This window comes from Eriocheir sinensis, chromosome 57, assembly GCF_024679095.1.
Source record: "Eriocheir sinensis breed Jianghai 21 chromosome 57, ASM2467909v1, whole genome shotgun sequence".
In the NCBI taxonomy this organism is placed as follows: Eukaryota; Metazoa; Arthropoda; class Malacostraca; order Decapoda; family Varunidae; genus Eriocheir; species Eriocheir sinensis.
The window spans coordinates 8085339-8106534 of NC_066565.1; the positions used below are offsets into that span (position 1 = coordinate 8085339).

General features: G+C 47.8%; 1 long non-coding RNA gene across 21 annotated transcripts in view; it reads left to right on the forward strand.

The window, feature by feature from the left end:
• Positions 1-21196, forward strand: part of LOC126984805 (uncharacterized) — a 118035-nt gene that overhangs the window by 48658 nt on the left and 48181 nt on the right. For 20 of the 21 annotated variants that reach the window (XR_007737842.1, XR_007737847.1, XR_007737849.1 and 17 more), the window contains one exon: positions 8567-8876. This is a non-coding gene — a long non-coding RNA (uncharacterized LOC126984805). Of the gene's footprint in view, positions 1-8429; positions 8877-21196 lie in introns of all 21 variants that reach the window. The other variant, XR_007737843.1, reaches the window with a different exon arrangement.

Sequence of the window (21196 nt, forward strand, 5' to 3'; positions counted from 1 at the left end):
TTTTATACAACTCATACGGCCTGTCACCTGGCAGCGTTGCCAACTGGAACTTTATAATTCCGCTACACACACGAGCCTCAAACACGCTACATTGGACCACAAACGAATCGTTTGTGGTCCAATGTATCGTTTGAAACGATACAACTTGTAAATATATTTCCACATCAGACGAAATAATGTTATCTGCTGGTTACTGTATAGCCAGGTACCCAAGGCAACACGAATCTGGCAGTGCAGTGCATTATACGGGTATAAGGGTACGTAAGGTTGGGGGGGTCGTCATTTCCTGCGTACAATACACACACGTTTTGGCAGCACAATGCCTTACACGGGTGTGTGTCATAGGTAAGGTTGGGGCGGAATTATGGGCAAGACAGACGGCCCCTGACCACAGGAAGGCACCATGACGGCAACACACCTGCCCTGACGGCCCCATGCACACGCCTGCCCTGATGGCCCACGCCTGCCCTGATGGCCCCACACCTGCCCTGATGGCCCCACACCTGCCCTGACGGCCCCAATCCTGCCCTGATGGCCCCACACCTGCCCTGACGATCACACACCTGCCCTGATGGCCCCACACTTGCCCTGATGGCCCCACACCTGCCCTGATGGCCCCACACTTCCCTGATGGCCCCACACCTGCCCTGACAGTCACACACCTGCCATGACCGCCCAACACCTGCCCTGACAGTCACACACCTGCCCTGACGATCACACCTGCCCTGATGGCCTAACACTTGCCCTGATGGCCCCACACCTGCCCTGACGATCACACACCTGCCCTGATGGCCCCACACTTCCCCTGATGGCCCCACACCTGCCCTGACGGCCCCACACCTGCCCTGACGATTGCACACTTGCCCTGACGATCGTATACTTGCCCTGACGATTGTATACTTGCCCTGATGGCCCCACACCTAGCTGCCCTGACGATCGCACACTTGCCCTGACGGCCCAACACCTGCCCTGACAGTCCCACACCTGCCATGACGGCCCCACACTTGCCCTGATGGCCCCACACCTGCCCTGACGATCACACACCTGCCCTGATGGCCCCACACTTCCCCTGATGGCCCCACACCTGCCCTGACGGCCCCACACCTGCCCTGACGATTGCACACTTGCCCTGACGATCGTATACTTGCCCTGACGATTGTATACTTGCCCTGATGGCCCCACACCTGCCCTGACGATCTCACACCTGCCGTGATGTCCCCACACCTAGCTGCCCTGACGATCGCACACCTGCCCCGATGGCCCCACACCTGCCCTGACAGTCACACACCTGCCATGACCGCCCAACACGTACCTGCCCTGACAGTCACACACCTGCCATGACGGCCCCACACCTGCCTGGACAGTCCCACACCTGCCATGACGGCCCTACACGGCCACACCTGCCCTCACGATCGCACACTTGCCCTGACGGCCCAACACCTGCCCTGACAGTCCCACACCTGCCGTGACGGCCCAACACCTGCCCTGACAGTCCCACACCTGCCATGACGGCCCCACACCTGCCCTGACTGTCCCACACCTGCCATGATGGCCCAACACCTGCCATGATGGCCCCACACCTGCCCTGACTGTCCCACACCTGCCATGACGGCCCAATACCTGCCCTGACAGTCCCACACCTGCCATGACGGCCCCACACCTGCCATGACAGTCCCACACCTGCCGTGACGGCCCAACACCTGCCCTGACAGTCCCACACCTGCCGTGATGGCCCAACACCTGGCCTGACAGTCCCACGCCTGCCCTGACAGTCCCACACCTGCCATGATGGCCCAACACCTGCACTGACAGTCCCACACTTGCCATGATGGCGCCACACCTGCCATGACAGTCCCACACCTGCCATGATCGCTCACCACCTGCCATGATGGCCCAACACCTGCTCTAACAGTCCCACACCAGCAATGATGGCCCCACACCTGCCATGACAATCGCGCGCACCTGCCCTGACAACCTCGATCACACCTGCCCTGACAGTCCCACACCTGCCATGACGGCCCATACCTGCCCTGACGATCCCACACTTGCCCTGACCGACAGCCCCACACCTGCCTTGACAGTCCCACACCTGCCCTGACAGTCCCACACCTGCCTTGACAGCCCCACACCTGCCGTGATGTACGGCCCCACACCTGCATTGACGTATGGCCCCACATCTGCCCTCACAGTCCCACACCTGCCATGACGGCCCCACACCTGCCGTGACGATCCAACACCTCCCATGATGGGCCAACACCTACCGTGACAACCCCAAACCTGCACTGACGACACAACACCAGCCCTGACACACCCACACTTGCCTTGACGAGACCACACCTGCCCTGACAGCCCCAAACCTGCTCTGACAATCCCACACCTGCCCTGACATTGTCACACCTGCTTTGAAAGCCCCACACCTGCCCTGACGATCCAACACCTTCCATGATGGCCCCACACCTACCCTGACGACCCTAAACCTGCACTGATGACACCACACCTGCCCTGACAGCCCCACACCTGGCCTGACAAGCCCACACCAGCCCTGACATCCTCACACCTGCCCTGAAAGCCCCACACCTGCCATGACAGCCCCACACCTGTCCTGACAATAATCCTTGATGGGCCCACGCCTGCCCTGCCAACCCTATACCTGCTCTGATGACCCCACACCTGTACTGATGACCCCACATATCATTGCCCTATTTCGTGACAATCTATCGTCTGGTGCAGTGGTTCCCAATCTGGGGGGCATGCCTCCTTGGGGGGCGTGAGCTAGGTAAAGAGAGGGCGTGATTCCATCTGCCAAAATTGCAGTTTTGCAAGAAACACACACACACACATGAAGTAGTAAAAAAAGATGTGTTTAGTGAGGATTTCTTATGAATCAATAGGGGGCATCATGTGAAAAGTTTGGGAGCCACTGGTCTAGTGTCTTTATTTCCTTGGCATTGGCTTATGTGTGTCTATTCAGGGGAAGGGACAGTTAGTTCATGCATTATTTCCACATTTCGTAACATAATCTATCACCTTGCGTCCATTTCTTTCCCAGTAGTTCTTTGTATTTTTCCAGCAGTTTGTCATTTTCTTTTCTGTTCCTGTCCAAGAGATTTTGCCATAATTCAGAGGAAGGAGGAAGCACGCTGGTCTGTTGTGTTTCATCTCGTAATGTCCTTTTCGTAATTTCCAGCAGCAGCTTCCAATTATGTTTTCACTTTGTGTCACTTTGTATCTTCCAGAGGTTTGCGATTATGCTGTTACTTACTGTCTGGAAATGCTGCCTTCGTTGTGAGGATGGAAGAAGTAGCTACATATTATCCTCTGTATTAGTATAGCTACACACTATTATTCCATGATGTAATCTATTGCAATGTATCTTTTTGTACTTTCCAGCAGCCTGCAATCATGCCTTTCCTTCCTGTATTAATTGTGAGGATGGAAGAAGTAGCTACATATCATCCTCTGTATATACTAATAGAAGTAACTACACTATTATCCCATATTGTAATCTATTGCAATGTATCTTTTTGTACTTTCCAGCAGCCTGCAATCATGCCCTTCCTTCCTGTATTAATTGTGAGGATGGAAGAAGTAGCTACATATCATCCTTAGTATGTACTATTAGAGGTAGGTACATACTTTCCATACTGTAATCTATCGTAATGTATTGTATTGTATTTTCCAGCAGCCTGCAATCATGCCCTTCCTTCCTGTCTTGATCTTCCAACACTCAGTTCTAAGCACACAAGCACATGTTATCTTATTCCACCCCTTTGTTCTTCCTCCCTTCCTCAGTATCTAACCTTTCCTTGTTGGTTTCCATGAATAAGTTTTTTCCTTATTGAGTATGTCTTCCTAATGTAACTATTGGTCTATGTTTTTTGTTTGTTTGTTCTAGTCCACACACACACACACACACACACACACACACACACACACATGCATACAGACACACACCAGAATTGGTTTGGGAATTTTATTTTCTCATCAGCTTCCTGTCTACCCCTGTCTGCCTGTAGAACCAGAAGGCCCTCTTGGACGGCCCCAGCCCATTAGCGGAACGGGCGAATTTTATTTATAGTGGCTGCCATGATGTGACTCCTGCTTCATTTACTGCCCTCAGCTGTTTATTTTACCATAGAAAAAAGTGTAGGCATACATTCAGGGGAGGCAGTGGCTGAGTGGTTAGCGTGCCAGCCTCGCATTCGGTGCGTTGTCCATGATGGTTCGAATCCGCCGCTAACCACCTGGGATTTTTCAGTCACCGCCAAGTGGCCTAAGACTACCCACATGCTGTCCTGAAGACCACCTATCAACCCAGACTCTAGAAGAAGCTCTGCAGCACAAGTGGAATCAAGAATGAGCTCCGGGGGGCAGCATGAGCCAATAATAATAATGGCACCACTATAAACAATTGCCTGCGCCATGACGGGCTAGGGCCGACCATCAGGCTCACATGGATTAGCCTACCGGCGCTGTAGGCCACATGTAAGAAAAAAAAAAAAAAAAAACTTCAAAATGTCGTATGTATACATATTTCTTAACCCGTCCGCTGCAATTGGCACGGCTTTTGCCTTCACTGGTAACCTGGTAACATAATTATACTCCCAGGCCTTTCTCTGCCTCTGTGGTTGATAGTGGAGTGTTTCCCATGTGGTACTGGCATGGTGGATATCCCTTCACTGGTAGCCTGGTAACATACACTCCCAGGCCTTTCTCTGCCTCTGTGGTGGATAGTGGAGTGTTTCCCATGTGGTATTGGTGTGCTGGATATCCCTTCGCTGGTAGCCTGGTAACATACACTCCTAGGCCTTTCTCTGCCTCTATGGTGGATAGTGGAGTGTTTCCTATGTGGTATTGGTGTGCTGGATATCCCTTCACCGGTAGCTTGGTAACATACACTCCTAGGTCTTTCTCTCCCTCTATGGTGGATAGTGGAGTGTTTCCCATGTGGTACTGGTGTGCTGGATATCCCTTCACTGGTAGCCTGGTAACATACACTCCCAGGCCATTCTCTGCCTCTGTGGTGGATAGTGGAGTGTTTCCCATGTGGTATTGGTGTGCTGGATATCCCTTCACTGGTAGCCTGGTACCATAATTATACTCCCAGGCCTTTCTCTGCCTCTGTGGTGGATAGTGGAGTGTTACCCATGTGGTATTGGTGTGCTGGATATCCCTTCACTGGTAGCCTGGTAACATATAATCCCAGGTCTTTCTCTGCCTCTGTGGTGGATAGTGGAGTGTTTCCCATGTGGTATTGGTATGTTGGATATCCATTCACTGGTAGCCTGGTAACATACACTTCCAGGTCTTTCTCTGCCTCTGTGGTGGATAGTCGAGTGTTACCCATGTGGTATTGGTGTGCTGGATATCCATTCACTGGTAGCCTGGTAACATACACTCCCAGGTCTTTCTCTGCCTCTGTGGTGGATAGTGGAGTGTTTCCTATGTGGTATTTGTGTGCTGGATATCCCCTCACTGGTAGCCTGGTAACATACACTCCCAGGTCTTTATCTGCCTCTGTGGTGGATATTGGCGTGTTTCCCATGTGGTATTGGTGTGCTGGATATCCCTTCACTGGTAGCCTGGTAACATACACTCCCAGGTCTTTCTCTGCCTCTGTGGTGGATAGTGGAGTGTTACCCATGTGGTATTGGTGTGCTGGATATCCAGTCACTGGTAGCCTGGTATCATACACTCCCAGGTCTTTCTCTGCCTCTGTGGTGGATATTGGCGTGTTTCCCATGTGGTATTGGTGTGCTGGATATCCCTTCACTGGTAGCCTGGTAACATACACTCCCAGGTCTTTCTCTGCCTCTGTGGTGGATAGTGGAGTGTTACCAATGTGGTATTGGTGTGCTGGATATCCATTCACTGGTAGCCTGGTAACATACACTCCCAGGTCTTTCTCTGCCTCTGTGGTGGATAGTGGAGTGTTTCTCATGTGGTATTGGTGTGCTGGATATCCCTTCACTGGTAGCCTGGTAACATACACTCCCAGGCCTTTCTCTGCCTCTGTGGTGGATAGTGGAGTGTTTCCCATGTGGTATTGGTGTGCTGGATATTCCTTTAGTGGTAGCTTGGTAACATACACTCCCAGGTCTTTCTCTGCCTCTGTGGTGGATATTGGAGTGTTTCCCATGTGGTATTGGTGTGCTAGATATCCCTTCACTGGTAGTCTGGTAGCATACACTCCCAGGTCTTTCTCTGCCTCTGTGGTGGATAGTGGAGTGTTACCCATGTGGTATTGGTGTGCTGGATATCCATTCACTGGTAGCCTGGTAACATACACTCCCAGGTCTTTCTCTGCCTCTGTGGTGGATATTGGCGTGTTTCCCATGTGGTATTGGTGTGCTGGATATTCTTTCAGTGGTAGCCTGGTAACATACACTCCCAGGTCTTTCTCTGCCTCTGTGGTGGATAGTGGAGTGTTTCCCATGTGGATTTGGTGTGCTGGATATCCCTTCACTGGTAGCCTGGTAACATACACTCCAAGGTCTTTCTCTGCCTCTGTGGTGGATAGTGGAGTGTTTCCCATGTGGATTTGGTGTGCTGGATATCCCTTCACTGGTAGCCTGGTAACATACACTCCACGGTCTTTTTCTGCCTCTGTGGTGGATAGTGAAGTGTTTCCCATGTGGTATTGGTGAGCTGGATATCCCTTCACTGGTAGCCTGGTAACATACACTCCCAGGTCTTTCTCTACTTCTGTGGTGGATATTGGAGTGTTTCCCATGTGGTATTGGTGTGCTGGATATCCCTTCACTGGTAGCCTGGTAACATACACTCCCAGGTCTTTCTCTGCCTCTGTGGTGGATAGTGGAGTGTTTCCCATGTAGTATTGGTGAGCTGGATATCCCTTCACAGGTAGCCTGGTAACATATAATCCCAGGTCTTTCTCTGCCTCTGTGGTGGATAGTGGAGTGTTTCCCATGTGGTATTGGTATGTTGGATATCCCTTCACTGGTAGCCTGGTAACATACACTCCCAGGTCTTTCTCTGCCTCTGTGGTGGATATTGGAGTGTTTCCCATGTGGTATTGGTGTGCTGGATATCCCTTCAGTGGCAGCCTGGTAACATACACTCCCAGGTCTTTCTCTGCCTCTGTGGTGGATAGTAGAGCGTTTCCCATGTGGTATTGGTGTGCTGGATATCCCTTCACTGGTAGCCTGGCAACATACACTCCCAGGTCTTTCTCTGCCTCTGTGGTGGATATTGGTGTGTTTCCCATGTGGTATTGGTGTGTTGGATATCCCTTCAGTGGTAGCCTGGTAACATACACTCCCAGGTCTTTCTCTGCCTCTGTGGTGGATAGTGGAGTGTTTCTCATGTGGTATTGGTGTGCTGGATATCCCTTCAGTGTTAGCCTGGTAACATACACTCCCAGGTCTTTCTCTGCCTCTGTGGTGGATAGTGGAGTGTTTCCCATGCGGTATTGGTGTGCTGGATATCCCTTCACTGGTAGCCTGGTAACATACACTCCCAGGTCTTTCTCTGCCTCTGTGGTGGATAGTGGAGTGTTTCCCATGTGGTATTGGTGTGCTGGATATCCCTTCACTGGTAGCCTGGTAACATACACTCCCAGGTCTTTCTCTCCCTCTGTGGTGGATAGTGGAGTGTTTCCCATGTGGTATTGGTGTGCTGGATATCCCCTCCCAAGGTTCAGAACTTTACATTTTTCCTCATTGCATTGTAGCAGCCACTTTTTGTTCCACTCCTATATCTTTTTGATGTCTTCTTGTAGGAAATCCACAGTCAAGGGGTTAAAAATAGGCCTTTCTGACAAACTGTTGCAATTTTTATAACACTCTTACTTCCCTTATAAGATTATATTACGTTGTTTGTCTGTCCACAACACAAGTCCTATAGCAATACTTCCTCTCCACAACACAAGTCCTACAGCAATACTTCCTCTCCACAACACAAGTCCTACAGCAATACTTCCTCTCCACAACACAAGTCCTACAGCAATACTTCCTCTCCACAACACAAGTCCTACAGCAATACTTCCTCTCCACAACACAAGTCCTACAGCAATACTTCCTCTCCACAACACAAGTCCTACAGCAATACTTCCTCTCCACAACACAAGTCCTACAGCAATACTTCCTCTATACAACACAAGTCCTACAGCAATACTTCCTCCCCACAACACAAGTCCTATAGCAATATTCCTCTCCACAACACAAGTCCTACAGCAATACTTCTTCTCCACAACACAAGTCCTACAACAATACAAGGATCGTAATGTTACGTCTACGTAAAGACGAGAAATAAGCAAACAGTGAGTGCTGGGCTGACGTAACCTTGCCTCGACGTACAGAGATCAAAGTGTGAATTGAAGTTACTTAAACAAACATCTCGTAAGTAAGGTTGACAAATTATATTCCATCAGTTTAAATGACATAATCTTCCTATACATACAGATCAAGGTAACATATGAAATGAGGTTACTTATACAAACATCTCGTAGGTAAAGTTGGCGTAACTTATATTGTGGTAGTTTAAATGACATAATCTTCTGTATACATACAGGTCAAAGTAACATACGACATACGAGTTAATTGAGGTTACTTATACAAACATACCAGTGAATTGAGGTTACTTATACAAACATACCAGTGAATTGAGGTTACTTATACAAACATACCAGTGAATTGAGGTTACTTATACAAACATACCAGTGAATTGAGGTTACTTATACAAACATACCAGTGAATTGAGGTTACTTATACAAACATACCAGTGAATTGAGGTTACTTATACAAACATACCAGTGAATTGAGGTTACTTAAACAAACATACCAGTGAATTGAGGTTACTTATACAAACATACCAGTGAATTGAGGTTACTTAAACAAACATACCAGTGAATTGAGGTTACTTATACAAACATACCAGTGAATTTAAGTTACTTATACAAACATGCCAGTGAATTGAGGTTACTTATACAAACACCTCGCAGGTTAAGGTTGACATAACTTATATATCGTTAGTTTAAGAGACGTAATCTTGCCTATACGTACAGAGATCAAAATAACATATCTCGAGGGTAGGGTTCACGTAACTTGTATTTCATTAGTTTAAGGTTACGTATACTTACAATAACATCGTAAAGAGGGAAAGAATAAAGGAAAGAAAGAAGGTGTGTTGAAAGGTCATCTTATCGCCTACAAACACCTAGAGACAAACATTGGGGTGAGGGAGGGAAGGGTAGCACACACACACACACACACACACACACACACACACACACACACACACACAAATGAAATTATAAACACCAACCCACATACCCCAATCAAACACCTCCACACTAAACATCCTTTTTCGACCGTCCATGTTGAGAGAGGTGGAGGTGGGGGAGGCGGAGGCGGGAGTAGAAGTGGAGGCGCCAGCGGGGGAGTTGGCGGCTGTTCCTCCGTCCTTCCCTTCAAGGCTGCGGGTGACTTCTTGGCTAGGGTAAGGAGGATAGGTTAAGTTAGTAGACATTCGGTAAGGCTAGGTGAGGTTAAGTTAGGGGAGGTCATGTAGTTTTATCTTTTAGGGTTCAAGGGCAATAAAACAAAAAAGGCATAAAAAACACTAGGTCCTGCCCCTGACCAGAGAGAAGGAAAAATGACAACGGGGCATAATTACCAGTGAGGGGGCGAGTCTCTCAAACTTGTCGCCCACCATCCAGTGATTGTACCTGGCGAACAGCATCATGAGAGCCAGGACCAGGTTGGCAAACTGCTTCACACACTCTGAAAGACACAGAAACTGCTCAGCAAGGACTGTATGCGGGCATCCTCAACACTTCCCCTCACATCAACTCTTTCCAAAGGCCAAGAAAAGGTATCAATTGCATTCTAATGACATGAGGTAATCCAGCTTTCCAGACAGAGCAACAGATCAAAAATAGACAAACTATGTAGAGGAAGCATTAGTTTGAGAAGGCTATAAGAAAATCCAGCTTTCCAGACAGACAACAGATCAAAAATAGACAAACTATGTAGAGGAAGCATTAGTTTGAGAAGGCTATAAGAAAATCCAGCTTTCCAGACAGACAACAGATCAAAAATAGACAAACTATGTAGACATCTTTTCCAAAATTTCAAAATGGCGCACCTTCACCCTGCCTCGGAGTCCCCGCCTGGGGGGGGGGGGACCACTCTATATACTATGATCAATAGTTTTAAGCCTGTAAAGAATAACCATTGTATAAAATGGAAATAAAGTTTCTGATTCTGATTCCTCTCCCTTCCCTTCCCTATCCTTTCCTTTCCCTTTCCATCCCTTCCGTTCCCTTCCTTGACCTTCCGTTCCCTTCTCCTCTCTTCAATTTCCTTTCCTCTCTCTTCCCTTTCTTTCCCTTCCCTTTCCTTCCTTGACCTTCCCTTCTGTTCCTTGACCTTCCCTTCTCTTCCCTTCCCTTCCTTGACCTTCCCTTCTCTTCCCTTCCCTTCCTTGACCTTCCCTTCTCTTCCCTTCCCTTTCTCAGCCTTCCCTTCCTTTCCTCTCCCTTCCCTTCCCTCACTCACCTCAGCACTGCTCTTCAGAGGGTTGGTCAAGTTATACACAAGCTCGGAGGAGTGGAAGATGCACTGGTGAGGAGGCTGGAAGACCACGAGGGGCGGCGCCAGGCTCACCATTAGGCTGGGGAGGTACACGTGTTCCCCCTTGTTGCTTGCTGTCACCTCAAGCCGGTTGATCTTGCCTATGATGACCGAACTGTTATTGCTGGAAAGTGAGGTTAAGATAAGATTACAAGTGAAGTTTGAGGACTTGAACAGAGCTTGAGAACTTTGACACAGCTTAACTGATCGCATCTTAACACACATTCGCATCCCATCCCCCTCGGACCAAACTGTTATTCCTGGAAAGTGAGGTTAAGACAAGAGAAAGTTTGAGGATGGGAGACTTGAACAGAGCTTCAGAACTTTGACGCAGCTTAACTGATGGCATTCCATCCCCCTCAGACTGAACTGTTATTGCTGGAAAGTGAGGTTAAGACAAGATTACAAGTGAAGTTTGAGGATGGAAGACTTGAACAGAGCTTGAGAACTTTGACACAGCTGAACCAATCGCATCTTAACACACATTCTCCTCCCATCCCCCTCGGACTCACCCATCCAGGAACGCCACCTCGGTCTGCATGTCCACTTTGCACACCTCCTCCTTGCACCCCTTGGCTATGCTCACCACCATCTCCGCGCTGTTGAGAGCGTACGGGTTGAGAGAGAGAGAGAGAGAGAGAGAGAGAGAGAGAGAGAGAGAGAGAGAGAGAACTATCACTACAAGCTACAGAAACCCAGAGACAGAGACAGACAGAGACCAAATGAGAAGTAGACATAAAACAGCCATTATCAAGACACCTCTCCACCACAAATTGACCTCTCTCTTGGCCACTCTTTACTTTCGTCTATTATGGCAGCGGTGAGTAGCGGGCCTTTTTTTTCTATGCACTTTTTGTTGCCCTTGAGCCGTCTCCTTTGTTGTAAAAATAAATAAAAGCTACAGAAATCCAGAGAGAGACAGAGACAGACAAAGACACAGAGAGACAGACACACAGACAGAGAGAGAAAATGAGAAGCAAATAAAACATCAAGAGAGACAGAGACACACAGGGAGGGAAAATGAGAGAAAAACAGAGACAAAGACATAGAGAGACCCAGACAGAGAGAGAGAAAATGAGAAGCAAATTAATAAAACAACCAGACACACAGACATAGACAGACCCATCAATTAAAAGCCACAACCAGAGATAGAGACAGAGAGACATGCGAAAAAAGAAAAAACAGGGTCGCCAACTCACCAATCAGCTCCAGGGACGAGGAGTTCAGGAGACCGTACTCAAGCCTCATAATGATGTCACCGTCCGGGTCCTGCTTGTCCTTCTGCAAACACCACCAACAGCGAGGTAAAAAAAGTCCCCGAGTCAAATCCTACCACACCACACCACACCACACCACACATCACACCACACCATACCCAGCCACACCACACCATACCCAGCCGCACCACACACCACACCACACCATACCCAGCCACACCACACACCACACCAAACCCAGCTGCACCACACACCACACCCAGCCGCACGACACACCACACCACACCATACCCAGCCGCACCACACCATACCCAGCCGCACCACACACCACACCACACCAAACCCAGCCGCACCACACACCACACCACACCACACCACACCATACCCAGCCACACCACACACCACACCACACCATACCCAGCCGCACCACACACCACACACCACACCACACCATACCAATCCCCACCACACCACACCACACACCACACCACACCACACCATACCCAGCCCCACCACACCACACCACACCCAGCCGCACCACACACCACACCCAGCCTCACCACACACCACACCACACCATACCACACCCAGCCCCACCACACACCACACCATACCCAGCCGCACCACACACCACACCATACCCAGCCACACCACAAACCACACCCAGTCACACCACACACCATACACCATACCCAGCCACACCACACCACACCCAGCCACACCACATTACTCTCCCTTTTCCTTCCTTGGGATTTCCTTCCCTTGCTCTGCCTTCCCTTTCCTTCCCTTCCCGTTCTTGGGCTAGCCTTCCCTTCCCTACTGCAGCCTTGCCTTCCTCTCTCTTCCCTTCCTCTCCCTCCCATCCCCTTCCCTACCTTGGTCACTATAACTACTGTAGGCAGACACACTTCAGAAGTGGATCTTCATGTGCCTGGCAATGTCTCTCTTTGTCTTAAAGAGCTTTCCACAAACATCACACTTGAACTCTCTAAGGCCATAGTGCCTGAAGACGTGTTCATTGAGTGTCTGCTTCACACTGAACCTCTTCCCACACTCTTCACACTCATGACTTTTTACACCAGTGTGTGTAAGGGTGTGTGTATCAAGGTGACTCTTCAGGATGAATAGTTTCCCACATTCCTTACATTCATAGTTCTTCACACCAGTGTGTGTAAGGGTGTGTCTATCAAGGGTACTCTTCCGGATGAATTTTTTCCCACATTCCTTACATTCATAGTTCTTCACACCAGTGTGTGTAAGGGTGTGTGTATCAAGGTGACCCTTCAGGGTGAATAGTTTCCCACATTCCTTACATTCATAGTTCTTCACACCAGTGTGTGTAAGGGTGTGTCTATCAAGGTGACCCTTCAGGGTGAATAGTTTCCCACATTCCTTACATTCATAGTTCTTCACACCAGTGTGTGTAAGGGTGTGTGTATCAAGGGTACTCTTCTGGATGAATAGTTTCCCACATTCCTTACATTCATACTTCTTCACACCAGTGTGTGTAAAGGTGTGATATCTGAGGCCTCCCCTTGTGATTAATTCTTTTCCACACTCCAGACACACAAACTTCCTCTCTCCTTTGTTGCTGGAGTTGCCAGCAGCAAGTTGCTTCATCTGGTGACCACTGACCCTCCTGCCCCCTGCAGCAGTCTGCTCCTGCTTGTCCTGGCCACTCATGCTGCTGTCCAGCCCTGCAGATGAGGCGGCCCCAACCTTTGCAGCGGCTGAGTGTGTTGCTGTTGTCCTCGTTCTTTCCTTGTTCTCTTTTCCTCTACACACCGGCAGCCTAGGGTCCGTGGTCGTGGTCGAGGGTGGACGTGCCCGTGAGAGCTCTGTAAAAGTGAAGGAATTCTCCAATAGTAATATTGCCAGAAGAATGAATCGTTCCAAGAATAATCCGTCTAGTAAGCAGGCGGGCACAAAAACCAAGGATACTGTTGGATCTGGCAAAACAAGCCTTGCTGCTGGGGGCGGGGATGATCAGCTGACAGGGGCAGACGATAGCGACGCAGATAAACAAACAGACACATGCCCAGTCTGTAAGGTTAAGGTTGGTGAGGAAGACAAGGCTCTAGGCTGTGAACTATGTGAAATGTGGCACCACATAAAGTGTGAGGAGGTCACTGAGGCAGTGTATAATTTCCTGAGCAGCAATCAAGTAAGTAAGATTCACTGGTATTGTACCAAATGCGATATTGTTGCGGGGAAATTGTTCAAACAAGTAACCAACACATCCAAGAGACAGGATAAAGTAGAAAGACGTATGGATGCCCTGGAAACTAAAACCACTGAGGCATTAGAGGAGATCAAGAGTGATGTCAAGAATCTGAAGGAGGAAATTAGAGATGATATCAGGTCTCAAGTGAACAGTGAGTTCAAATCTAGGATTGATGAAGTCAAGCAGAAAGTTGGGGAGGAAGTCAAGAGTGTGATTAATGAAGCAGTGGAAAGCAAAACAGTTGATATAACAGTCGACACGAGGAACAAAGCAGGGCGGATCCAGAAAATCAATTTTGGGGAGCCCGCTGGTAAAATTTCATAAGTTAGCGACAGCCTCAAACAGTGAAGATCAATGGATAGTGATGGCGGTTCTTTGCTTAAAATCCGCAGCTCCCGAGCAATCAACGTATATGTGACAAATGAATTTTTCTTGTATCTATTTATGAAGTGCAATCAATATTAAGCTGGCAAGCAATAACAAGAAACAATTCAAATTGCACATCCGACCCGTAAAAAGGCAGATCTGAACAGGTAGAAATCATCACCATACGATCACTCGAAGAAAACTAAATGTTTATTTCGCTATGTAAGCAGCAAGGGTGATCATAATACAGGTCATATATAAATTACAAACCTGACCTTTACAAAAAAGAGCTATTATGTGAAATTAGACGCAGCTGAAGATAAAAAGGAATTCTTATAGGGCTTCTTTTACATGGGATTGAGGTAACACATTTGCAAAGATTGGCTGAAGTGCGACAGGCACTGTGTCGTCACCGAACCGACTCATCAACTCAGCCAAGATGTGGTCCACGAACGGAATGTACACCGCCCGGCGGTAGTACTCCTCAGCATTCTCGCACGGAACATTTGATCGCTGGGTCTGTCGTCCACAGAGTCGTGGCACAGGGATGGTGTCATGCGATGACCCCACCTCGACCAAAAGTTCTTCCGCTTTCGTGAACACGTCGTGAAAATGATTCTCCGCATCTGCTCTGAACTTGGCAAAAATGGTCTTGATGCCACGGCATCGGCTGACACCAGGTCGCCATCTTTCCTCTGAAGTTTGGCTCGGCTCGAGAGTATGTGCCAATATACACTCCACTACAACCAGTCCAACGAGAAAGCAGGAAACACGTATGGCGATGAGAAGGAGCCCAGCAGTGGCGTCAAGTTCCTCCTCGAGAAAAACAGCGATGACAGGCAGAAATTCAACGAAAACCATCATTCTGTCATGCCTCTCAATCCACCTGGTGGGGCACAGGGGAACAAGCGTTTCGCGCTTGGCCGAGGTAACCTTGACAACCTCTGTGAAGCGGAGAGACCGCATATTTGAAGGATGAACGAAGTTGTACACCTGGGTCAGTGTTGTACACCTGGGTCAGTGTTGTACACCTGGGTCAGGTTGTACACCTGGGTCAGTGTTGTACACCTGGGTCAGTGTTGTACACCTGGGTCAGTGTTGTACACCTGGGTCAGGTTGTACACCTGGGTCAGTGTTGTACACCTGGGTCAGTGTTGTACACCTGGGTCAGGTTGTACACCTGGGTCAGTGTTGTACACCTGGGTCAGTGTTGTACACCTGGGTCAGGTTGTACACCTGGGTCAGTGTTGTACACCTGGGTCAGGTTGTACACCTGGGTCAGTGTTGTACACCTGGGTCAGGTTGTACACCTGGGTCAGTGTTGTACACCTAGGTCAGGTTGTACACCTGGGTCAGGTTGTACACCTAGGTCAGTGTTGTACACCTGGGTCAGTGTTGTACACCTGGGTCAGTGTTGTACACCTGGGTCAGTGTTGTACACCTGGGTCAGTGTTGTACACCTGGGTCAGGTTGTACACCTGGGTCAGTGTTGTACACCTGGGTCAGTGTTGTACACCTGGGTCAGGTTGTACACCTGGGTCAGTGTTGTACACCTGGGTCAGTGTTGTACACCTGGGTCAGTGTTATACACCTGGGTCAGTGTTGTACACCTGGGTCAGGTTGTACACCTGGGTCAGTGTTTGAAGAGCGATCTTCACTTCCTTGACGTCACACGCCTTCGTCAGTACAAGATTCTGTCAAGCAGTGGATTGGCTTGGCCAGGGTGTACTTCTTCATGAGTACTGCGGCACACCCTTTGAATGTTCCCACCATGGCACTTGCTCCATCGAAACCAAGTCCCCTGCACTTGGCCATGTTCAATCCGAGGTCTTCAACGGTGCGCAAAAGGAGCCAGGCTAAACCTTTACCGGTGAGGTCATGAGCACGCACAAAGGCAAGGAAGTCTTCCCTTATTTCCTCTTCCAAGTGCCGAATGATGATAGTGGCCTGCACTAAAATTCACTTTCTGCTTGCATGTGAGGAATGAGGTCACACAGATTTTTTCCTAGGCCTTTAAATCTTACTCTATAATATTCAATATATGATTCCGGAACTTAAATACTGAAAATAAATAAAGAAAATCCTGAGTTCTCCAGAAATGCAACAGAAAGGTACCAGTTTTCGTTTTGACTCTCCCAGAAAGTGGACATTTTAGCAGATGGGGGGGGGGGGGCATCCAACACTCCCAGCCCCTCCCCCCCCCTAGGTACGGCGTACTACGGCCCTGTACGAGTATATAGATTGTTAGATGAGTGCGGGGCCATAAGAGCGCGGTGCCCATTGTGCCCTGGCCCTGCAGGAGTGAAAAATTACATCAGACACCGAAAAAATTTAAATCTTGCCTGAGCATCCCGTCCACCTCCGCATAGTAAAGCCCAAGGAACCACAGAGGAGGAATTTTTTAAAGTTTGGAGGACAGCGTCCAGAGCTATCTAGCGGCGGCCGGCTTCGCTCCCCACCTCTCTAGCTTCTTAGGGGTATCTTAAATATATTTTATGTTTTCTCAATTCATGGGTATTTCAAATATTTTAGTTATCCTAATATTTTTTTGGGGGGGGCCCGGGTCATCTGGCTCCCCACCCCCATATCCGTGCCTGCATATGCCTACAGCCGACGACACATTCTGTATTATACAGTAGAGCCCCATTTAGCGCGAGAATTAGGTGGATGAACGCGGTCGCGCTAACTGAATTCGCACTAATTGAATAAAGTAACCAATATGAAAAAAGTTATTTGGTGCAGACGTGGGTCTGACTTTTGGGTTTGATAATTACTCAAAATACGCAGTCATCAGTTATCGAGACAAACTGGTAAGAGAGAGGACTGTGTTAGACTGCAGGAAGATCTCTACAGGATGCAACATTGGTCGGGGAAGTGGTTGTTGGAGTTCCACCCTGAAAAGTGCAGTGCTTTGAGGCTAGGAACATCAAATGAAGAAAAGGTCACATGCAACATGAGGGAGGAGCTAAGGGACTACTTAGATCATCAAAATTAAAACACTAGGTTATTTTTTATGTTACTCAAAAAAGGAATATATTAAAGAGAAAAATCATTTAACTTTGCCCCCAGAATGATTATTCACTGCCTCAAATTTGATATTCCATATTCGTTTGTGAGCATGCCATGGTATTGAAGGCACCCGGTGTTGTGGTTTTTGGTGTCCCATCGTCAAAAGCTGGCTTTTGTTTACAAACACTGGTCTCTCGTGAACTGCATGCTCCGACCAGTAAGTGTAGACCTGTACAGTCTCACAAAGCTTTTTAACACATTAAGAGTTGCTGGAAAGCTGAATTAAACATAGATCACCACCATCTCGCTGTTTCTAGAACGACACTCTGTACATATAAATACAACTCGTACAGATCGAGTGTCGTTCTAGAAACAGCGAGGATGGTGGTAGCGTACTGTATGTCTGATTCAGCCTTCCAGCAACTCTTAATCTGATTTAAAGCTTTGTGAGACTGTACAGGTTCACGCTGCTGGTCTGAGCATGCGAGTTCACGAGCGACCAATTCAACGTTCTAGTATTACCGTCCATATGTACGTGTCAACATGTGGTTTTCAGGTTTTGTAAGTTTTCTAAAATACGGATCATGAAAATTTGAATTCATCTATGTTTTTTATTTGAAATATCAATATAGTATCGTTTTCGCCTATCGGACTTATCACAAGCTAGTATCGGAATTGTGGATTTATATCGGGTATCGGTTATCTCCTATATTTGTGTCTCCATTTAACGAATATCGGTTATCACCGTTAAGGTTTTTCATTATCAGTTATCGGTTATCGGGAATAAGGTTTTCTGTTATCGTGCCCAGCTATGGTAGTGATGTTAGTAAATTTGCAGATGATACCAAGATTGGTAGAGTAATTGAGTCGGATCAGGACGCTAGTATTCTCCAGGGTGAACTCAACAGATTGTATGACTGGGTGGATAAATGGCAGATGGAGTTCAATGTAGGGAAGTGCAGTATTCTGACTGTAGGTAGGAACAACCCCTCACATAACTATTGCTTAAATGACACTCTCAAAAGCAGGTCTGGGTGCGAGAGGATTTTGTGTTCTTAGTGAGCTCTTATCTCCTTCCTAGGTGACAATGCTTTAAAGATAGATATCGAGCAAATAGGGTACTGGGATTTATTTCAAGGGCGTAAGCAACAAAAGCCCCAAGTCTTCCTCAAACTATATGTAGCATTAGTTAGTCCTCATCTGGTCTATGCGGTTCAGTTCTGGTCAACTTACTATAGAATGGATATCAAAATGTTAGAATCGGTGCAGAGGAGGATGACTAAGATGATTCAGGGTTGAGAAACTTGCCATACAAGGAAGACTCAAACAGTTAAACTTGCATTCTCTAGAAAGGCGAAGGGTGCATGGAGACATGATCGAGGTTTATAAATGGATGAAGGGCTTTAATAAAGGAGACATTCATAAGGTTTTGTTGGTAAGAGAACCGGGTAGGACACGAAGTAATGGGTTTAAACTGGATAAATTCAGATTCAACAGGGACACAGGCAAAAATTGGTTTACAAACAGGGTGCTGGATGAGTGGAATAGGCTTAGCAGTCACGTGGTGAGTGCCAATACAATTGTCACATTCAAAAATAGACTAGATAAATTCATGAACAGCGATATTAGGTGGGGTTAGATACACGGGAGCTTAGGGTCAAAGGAGCTGCCTCTACAGAATGGACATCAACTTGCTAGACTCAGTTCAGAGGAGGATGACCAAGATGATTCAGGGGCTGAGGAACCTCCCATATCAAAATAGGCTGAAACATCTAAACTTACATTCACTAGAGAGCCGAAGAGTGCGGGGAGATCTGATAGAAGTATTCAAATGGGTCAAGGGTTACAACAAAGGCGATATAAGTAAAGTACTGAGAATTAGCCAGCAGGATAGAACTCGCAGTAATGGATTTAAATTAGAAAAGTATAGATTTAGGAAATATAGGCAAGCATTGGTTTAGTAATAGGGTGGTGGGGGAATAGAATAGACTCAGCAATCACATAGTTAGTGCAGGGACGATAGCTTGTTTTAAGAGTAGACTGGATAGGGTAAAGATTCGTATTAGGTCCGTGCCAGTATCTCATAATCTACTTTAAGAAACCTCAGTATCTCTTCATATATCTTTTCTACAAACCTTCAACAGTCATGGAAACGCTTTGAAAATCCAATTTAAGGACTTTTTTTTTACTCTTGAAAATAGGGGATAATGTTTACGGAAGCGCGTCGCCTCCTGGTGCTGGCCGCGGCGAGGCTCCAGCCGCCGCAGCCATAAAATAGCTCGCAGAGGGTTTAGGGTCGGGGAGCATATTTAAACTACTCCAACCAAACGGTAAATCTTGAGAATCACCACTCCACCCCCTCCACCACCCCAGCCCCCCCAATCCCCCAAGACAAGCCTGGGGAACTGTGGGGAACCGGGGTATTGGGGGGGGGGAGCCCATATCACTGAAAAATGGCCTTCCAAAATTTCCCTAGAAAAATCCCTAAATCAGGAAAAATTCCCTAGTCTCGAAAGTAAGGAAAATCCCTACCGTATACTGTATACTCACATGCGTGGGCTAATCGCTAACCAATCATACCATCGCTAACCACCCCAAAACAGCCCTGAGCCATGACTCAAGGTCATCCAGGACTCGGGCTGAACAGGCCCAGGCTATACCCGGCCCTCAGCACGGCAGCCGTTGGGCTGCGTGTTCTAAAAAAAATAAAATAACCACGCGTGGTGGACCTGGTCTCACATGCGTGGGCTAGTCGCTAACCAAGCATACCATCGCTAACCAAGCGTACCATCGCTAACCAAGCGTACCATCGCTAACCAAGCGTACCATCGCTAACCAAGCGCACCGTTGCTAACCAAGCGTACCGTCGCTAACCAAACGTTTGTAGAAAAAAAATATATGAAGACCTAGTGATGCTTCATACGGCAGGTAATGAATGCGAGCTATTTTGCGGCGGCGTTAGCTCGATTAATCCCTTTAGGGAGCTGTGGTTTTGGTGGTCGTTAGCTCGATTAATCCCTGTAGGGAACAGTGGTTTTGGTGGTGGACGGCCAAATCACTGAAAAATGGGCTTTCAAAATGTCCCTACAAAAATCCCCAAAATCGGGAAAAATCCCTAGTCTCTAAAGAAAGGAAATTCCCTAACGTATACTCTTTTAATCTATTCCTATATAACGTAGCAGCCGCCGCAGCGGGTCTGTTGACGAGTGTAGGGCGTGCAATTGGATGGTCAGCGTAGTTGAACCCCCACCCCACCACCCCAATCGTAGTCGAGCAACTCTTGGGAAATGTCATGTTTCATAATTACATATGGTACAATACTGATGGTTAACCCGTCCACTTCTTGTAAGTTGATGCTAGATAATTTTTACCGAGTAGTTTAAGGTACAAAATAAAACAGATTTGTGACAGCTGTCATCCAGATCGAACTGACGCTCCTGCTGTTAATTGACGCGGGAGTGACTTACCGACTGCTACGTATGACCCTGGCCTCCATTTTACTCAAACTCCACTAAAAGTATCTCGCATTGAACAATATCCGTTTGTTTTCTGACACGTGCTTGTCACACCATGTGACACATGACACGCCCGTGTCTTTGTTGGACCCGGTACTGGGATAGTAATCGATCCTTTTGTCAACCTACATGCACACCAATAAAGAGGTTAAATACTCAGTTAACACTTACCGAAAGGTAAAGTAGACGGATATTTTCAGGGAGTGAGTGTCGGGGCTTCCATCCATTATGGCGGCTTGAAAACAACTGACTTCAGGAACCCACCGTTAG